The sequence below is a fragment of the Elgaria multicarinata genome, chromosome 1, assembly GCF_023053635.1.
Source record: "Elgaria multicarinata webbii isolate HBS135686 ecotype San Diego chromosome 1, rElgMul1.1.pri, whole genome shotgun sequence".
Lineage (NCBI taxonomy): Eukaryota > Metazoa > Chordata > Lepidosauria > Squamata > Anguidae > Elgaria > Elgaria multicarinata.
Window position 1 is genome coordinate 8,222,501 of NC_086171.1, and position 5,842 is coordinate 8,228,342.

Genomic DNA, 5,842 nt, shown 5'->3' on the forward strand with positions numbered 1-5,842 from the left:
CATCACAGGGTTGTTGTTGTGAGGATAACATGGGGTGGAGGTTTATGTACGCCGCCTTGGGTTCTTTGGAGGAAAAAAGGCGGGATATAAATGCAAATAAATAAATAAATAAATTTTGTAGTCAATTAAAGAAACTCAAGCAAAAGGGAGAAACATCTCAGGATGTTGTGGACAACTTTATTGGGAAGAAAGCCAACACATTTCAGCCTCTTGCCTTCTGTTAAGCCTTCTTCAGGGGGCTGTAACAATACAGATATGAACAAATGAATCTATGATTCTTTGATTCTATAAGATAGATGATAGGTAGATAGAGGTTTTTTTCTCATTAGCTGCTCCTTGATCCTTTTGTACAATGAACCAGGCAATCCTGATGTAAGAATCATAGAATAGTAGAGTTGGAAGAGGCCTAGAAGGCCATCGAGTCCAACCCCCTGCTCAAGGCAGGAATCCACCTTAAAGCATCCCTGACAGATGGTTGTCCAGCTGCCTCTTGAAGGCCTCTAGTGTGGGAGAGCCCACAACCTCCCCAGGTCAGTGGTTACATTGTCGTACTGCTCTAATAGTCAGGAAGTTTTTCCTGATGTCCAGCCGGAATCTGGCTTCCTTTAACTTGAGCCCGTTATTCCGTGTCCTGCACTCTGGGAGGATCGAGAAGAGATCCTGGCCCTCCTCTGTGTGACAACCTGTCAAGTATTTGAAGAGTGCTATCATGTCTCCCCTCAATCTTTTCTTCTCCAGGCTAAACATGCCCATCTCTCACCCAGGCCGCTGCTGCTGTTGCAACTCAAGGCCCAAACGTTTCAGAAATGGAATGTTCAGCTCAGCGAATCCTACCTAATATTTTACTGACCTCCTGCATTGGGTGTGTGCTATTGGCATCAAACCCACAAGCCACTGAGTACGGAGCGGGGTACATCTCGGACCACCCATCACTGGTGCAGTTCTTGCTCACGTTACCTAGATGGGAAAAAAGCCAGAAGAATCAACAGTTGAAGACACAGACTTGGAAAGCGTTCGAATGACTTATGGAAGGCGTTTGATCTGTGCAGCATATACAGACCAAGCCACAGGCAATTTAAAAAATCGGCCAAAGAGATACAGATCTGTTGACATGTTGTATTTTACAATTTCCTTATATCATCTACTACAGTAGGCATATGCAGCGGACATTGGTAGCTCTGATTTCGGTGGGGCTATAAGTCCATTCTAGCTAGAGGAGCTATTATTATTATTATTATTATTATTATTATTATTATTATTATTATTTACATTTATATACCGCCCCATAGCTGAAGCTCTCTGGGAGGTTTACAAAAGTTAAAAACTGAACATTAAAAAGAAATATACACAATTTAAAAGCATAAAATACAAACAAAACCAGACAATATCCATTTAAAAACAACTATTCTGGGGTCAGTTAAAAAACTCAGATCTCTAGGGATTTATTTATTTATTTATTACATTTTTATACCGCCCAATAGCCAAAGCTCTCTGGGCGGTTCACAAAAATTAAAACCATAATAAAACAACCAATAGGTTAAAAGCACAAATACAAAATACAGTATAAAAAGCACAACGAGGATAAAACCACACAGCAAAATTGATATAAGATTAAAATACACAGTTAGAACAGTAAAATTTAAATTTAAGTTAAAATAAGTGTTAAAATACTGAGTGAATAAAAAGGTCTTCAGCTGGCAATGAAAGGAGTACAGTGTAGGCGCCAGGCAGACCTCTCTGGGGAGCTCATTCCACAGCCAGGGTGCCACAGCGGAGAAAGCCCTCCTCCTGGTAGCCACCTGCCTCACTTCCTTTGGCAGGGGTTCACGGAGAAGGGCCCCTGTAGATGATCTTAAGGTCCGGGCAAGTACATATGGGAGGAGGCGTTCCTTCAAATAACCTGGCCCCAAACCGTTTAGGGCTTTAAATGTCAATACCAGCACTTTGAATCGTGCCCGGACCTGGACTGGCAGCCAACGAAGTTGTAAAAGGACTGGCGTAATGTGATCTCACTGGCCAGTCCCTGATAGTAAACGGTCTGCCCTGTTTTGTACCAACTGAAGTTTCTGGGCTGTTTTCAAAGGCAGCCCCACGTATAACACATTGCAGTAATCCAAACGAGAGGTTATCAGAACATGGATAACTGTAGCTAGGCTATCTCTGTCCAGATAAGGGTGTAGTTGGTATATCAACCTAAGCTGATAAAAGGGATGGGACGGGGTCTAAGGGCATTTGCCACCGGTGTATAATTAATATACCCCATGAGGTCAGTCTGACCGTAACACAAATCAGACAGCCAGAAACACAATGAATTCCAAGAAAGAGAACAAAAAGAAGCTGAAGTACAATCGCATGTTGCTCGGGTATCACAAAATAGCTACTAGTCTATATTCTCAAAGCATGAAACAAACCAAAGCTGGTGTTCCCAAGTTGGATCTTGGATTCTCTTTCACAAATAGAAGTGCTCCTTCCATCTACAAAAGGGATGCTGATCCACTGGAGGCTTCAACAAAATACTGGTTTCCATCTGTCTTCCTTAGTTTATAGTTGTATTCAAAATGTGTGACTCAGGGCCTCTCCCGTCAATCTGGGCTCGCCTGGTGGGGGCGAAGGTAAGAGTTGGGCTGAGGGCGCAGGGCTCCCTGCTCGACCCTGGGGCCGTCCACCTCTTCAAGTTGCTGAACTCTAGCCCTCCAATAGCTTCATCACCTTGGATAGCTCCTTTAGAGTTTTGGCTGATTCTAACTAAGCTCCAGAACAGGCCCACTGAAATTAGAGCCACCACAGCCTGCATCCATTGAACATGATATGGCCCCAACGGGCTGGTGGCCATGCCTCTCCAAAGTGAAGAAAAACCGGAGTTTCTAGAGAGCGCATCATTTTTTCTTGAGATCTTATAAATCCTGCAAGCGTACAAATCTTGAGAGCGTATAAATCTATCTTGAGGTTATATAAACGTCGGGTTCCCCTCCCCCCCCACCGAGAACGTCTACATTCCCATGCTTCTCTGATGGCGCTGTGTAGAGCATTAATGGGAAAAGGCTGTGGTAGGGCATTATGTGCATGTGTTCCTCTCTCATTAATGCGGAATGTGCCTCTGTCGGAGGTGTGTTGGCACCTGAGAGGGGTGGCTAGCAGGCATAATCCTGCTTGACCCTACAGTGTTTATACTGAGGTTGGGAAGGCAGGAGATTAATTTATATAATAATAATAATAATAATAATAATAATAATAATAATAATAATTTATTGCATTTATATCCCACCTTTTTTCCTCCAAGGAACCCAAGGCGGCATATGTAATCTTTCTCCTCTCCATTTTATCCTCACAACAACAACCCTGTGAGGTAGGCTGAGAGGCTGCGACTGGCCCAAAGTCACCCAGTGGGTTTCCATGGCCGAGTGGGGACTAGAACCCGGATCTCCTGACTCCCAGTCCAACACTTTAGCCACTACACCATTATACCTGCTTTTCATTCCAAAGCAATCCCCAAAAAGGGTGCATTGCTAATAAAACACAGTAAAATTCTACCGTCAAACCATCAGTAACCAATAAAACAGAGGAGAACGCATGCACAACCCCACTCAGCTGTGAAGTTCACTGGTTGGGCCAGTCACTGATTCATAGCCTGGATTTACCTCACAGGGTGTAGTGAGGATAAGAATAGAGAGGAGGCGGACCATGTAATTCCCCTTGTGTTCCTTGCAGGAGGGGAAAAGACAGGATATAAATGCAATAAATCGAAAATTAATAAACACCAGAGCTTGCTTATTTATTTATTTACAACACTTATATACTGCTGCACATCTAGACAGATTCCAGAGTAGTGAACAATAAAAGATAAAAAAGAGGATAAAACACCATATTAAAAATGTTGTTTTTAAAATGGAGTACTGATAAATATTGTGGCTTCCTGAAATAAAGATCATAGAATCATAGAATAGTAGAGTTGGAAGGGGCCTATAAGGCCATCAAGTCCAATCCCCCTGCTCAATGCAGGAATCCACCCTAAAGCATCCCTGACAGATGGTTGTCCAGCTGCCTCTTGAAGGCCTCTAGTGTGGGAGAGCCCACAACCTCCCTAGGTAACTGATTCCATTGTCGCACTGCTCTAACAGTCAGGAGGTTTTTCCTGATGTCCAGCCGGAATCTGGCTTCCTTTAACTTGAGCCCGTTATTCCATGTCCTGCACTCTGGGAGGATCGAGAAGAGATCCTGGCCCTCCTCTGTGTGACAACCTTTGAAGTCTTTGAAGAGTGCTATCATGTCTCCCCTCAATCTTCTCTTCTCCAGGCTAAACATGCCCAGTTCTTTCAGTCTCTCTTCATAGGGCTTTGTTTCCAGACCCCTGATCATCCTGGTTGCCCTCCTCTGAACACGCTCCAGCTTGTCTGCGTCCTTCTTGAATTGTGGAGCCCAGAACTGGACACAATACTCTAGATGAGGCCTAACCAGGGCCGAATAGAGAGGAACCAGTACCTAGATGTGTTCAGGAGGCGTTGAAAACCATACAAAGTTAGCGCCTGCCTGACCAACAGAGGTAGGGAGCTCCCTGGAAAAGAGGCCACCACACTGAAGGCCCTTCTCTGGGTGGACTTCAATTGGGCCATAGGTCCATTCGGAACCAACAGGACCACATGTCCTCTGATGAGCTCAGGGACTAGGAGGATGATAAAGAAGCTATAAGGGGTCCTCCTGGGAGGATGGTCCCTGTAGCAGGATGTGCTTATTTCTCCTCGCTCGGAAGTAGCATCCCTCAATACAAGAGGCTGAAATGAAGGAACCAGCCACCACCTTCATGCCTTATGGCTGTGAACTTTCCAGGGATCTCTAGCTTGCTCGCTATGGCAACCAGAATGCTGGATTAGATGGGCCTTTTGTCTGTTTATTTTTTATTTTTACATTTGCATCAAACCTTCCACCAAATGACGTTTGTAGCAAACTTGACTGGACCCTCTGGGCACATTTTTATTTCCACATGTTTGAGAATCCTAGAAACCCTGGGTGGGTATTGAATGCCCAGAGTTTGACAGCACAGTAACAAAGCGGTGTGCTTTGTCGCCTGAAGTGCAGTGGCGTTACCAGTGCTGCCGTGTGGGTTCAATCATCTCTCAATAGGAAAATCACTTAAATGTAATTTCTGCTTTTTTCTTTTCATCTTGTCCGCTTCCATTATGCTTCTGTTCTGTCTTCCCTTGCACTTTGCCAAATTGATGGATGTGTCTCTCCATTCACAAAGGTCTCCTGGTCCTTCTGGGTTTAAACATTTCCCTTAAAGCTGATTTGAATCAGATTCTCTCTCTGTGTGTCTATTTTCTGTCTTTTTATTTTATTTTATTTTACCCGGAGCTTAATTTGTACCTCAGAACTTTTATGGGGTTGAATTCTGAAACAATGTGAAGGAGATGCCTTGAACACGCACAGAATGCATTCCCCGCACCACTGAATAACTAAAACTAGCCCTCAGCGCCCTAGTCTATTAACAAAAAGAAAAGAAACGATGATATTGATGTGACAAAAGGAGGGGTGTGTTTGTGGATTTGTCCAATCCAAATCATTTGTCCTGATCTCCTGGGAGAAGAGAAAAGTCTTGACCTGGCGCTGAAAAGAAAACAATGCTGGTGCCAGGTGAGCCCAATCAGGGAGATCATTCCAGAATTGGGGGGCCACCACTGAAAAGGCCCTCTCCCTTGTTGCTATCCTCCGACCTTCCCTCCGAGTAGGCACTCGGAGGAGGACCTTAGATATTGAGTGCAGTGTAGGGGTAGGTTCATGTCGGGAGAGGCGTTCCATCAGGTATTGTGGTCCCAAGCCGTGTAGGGCTTTATAGGTTAAAATCAGC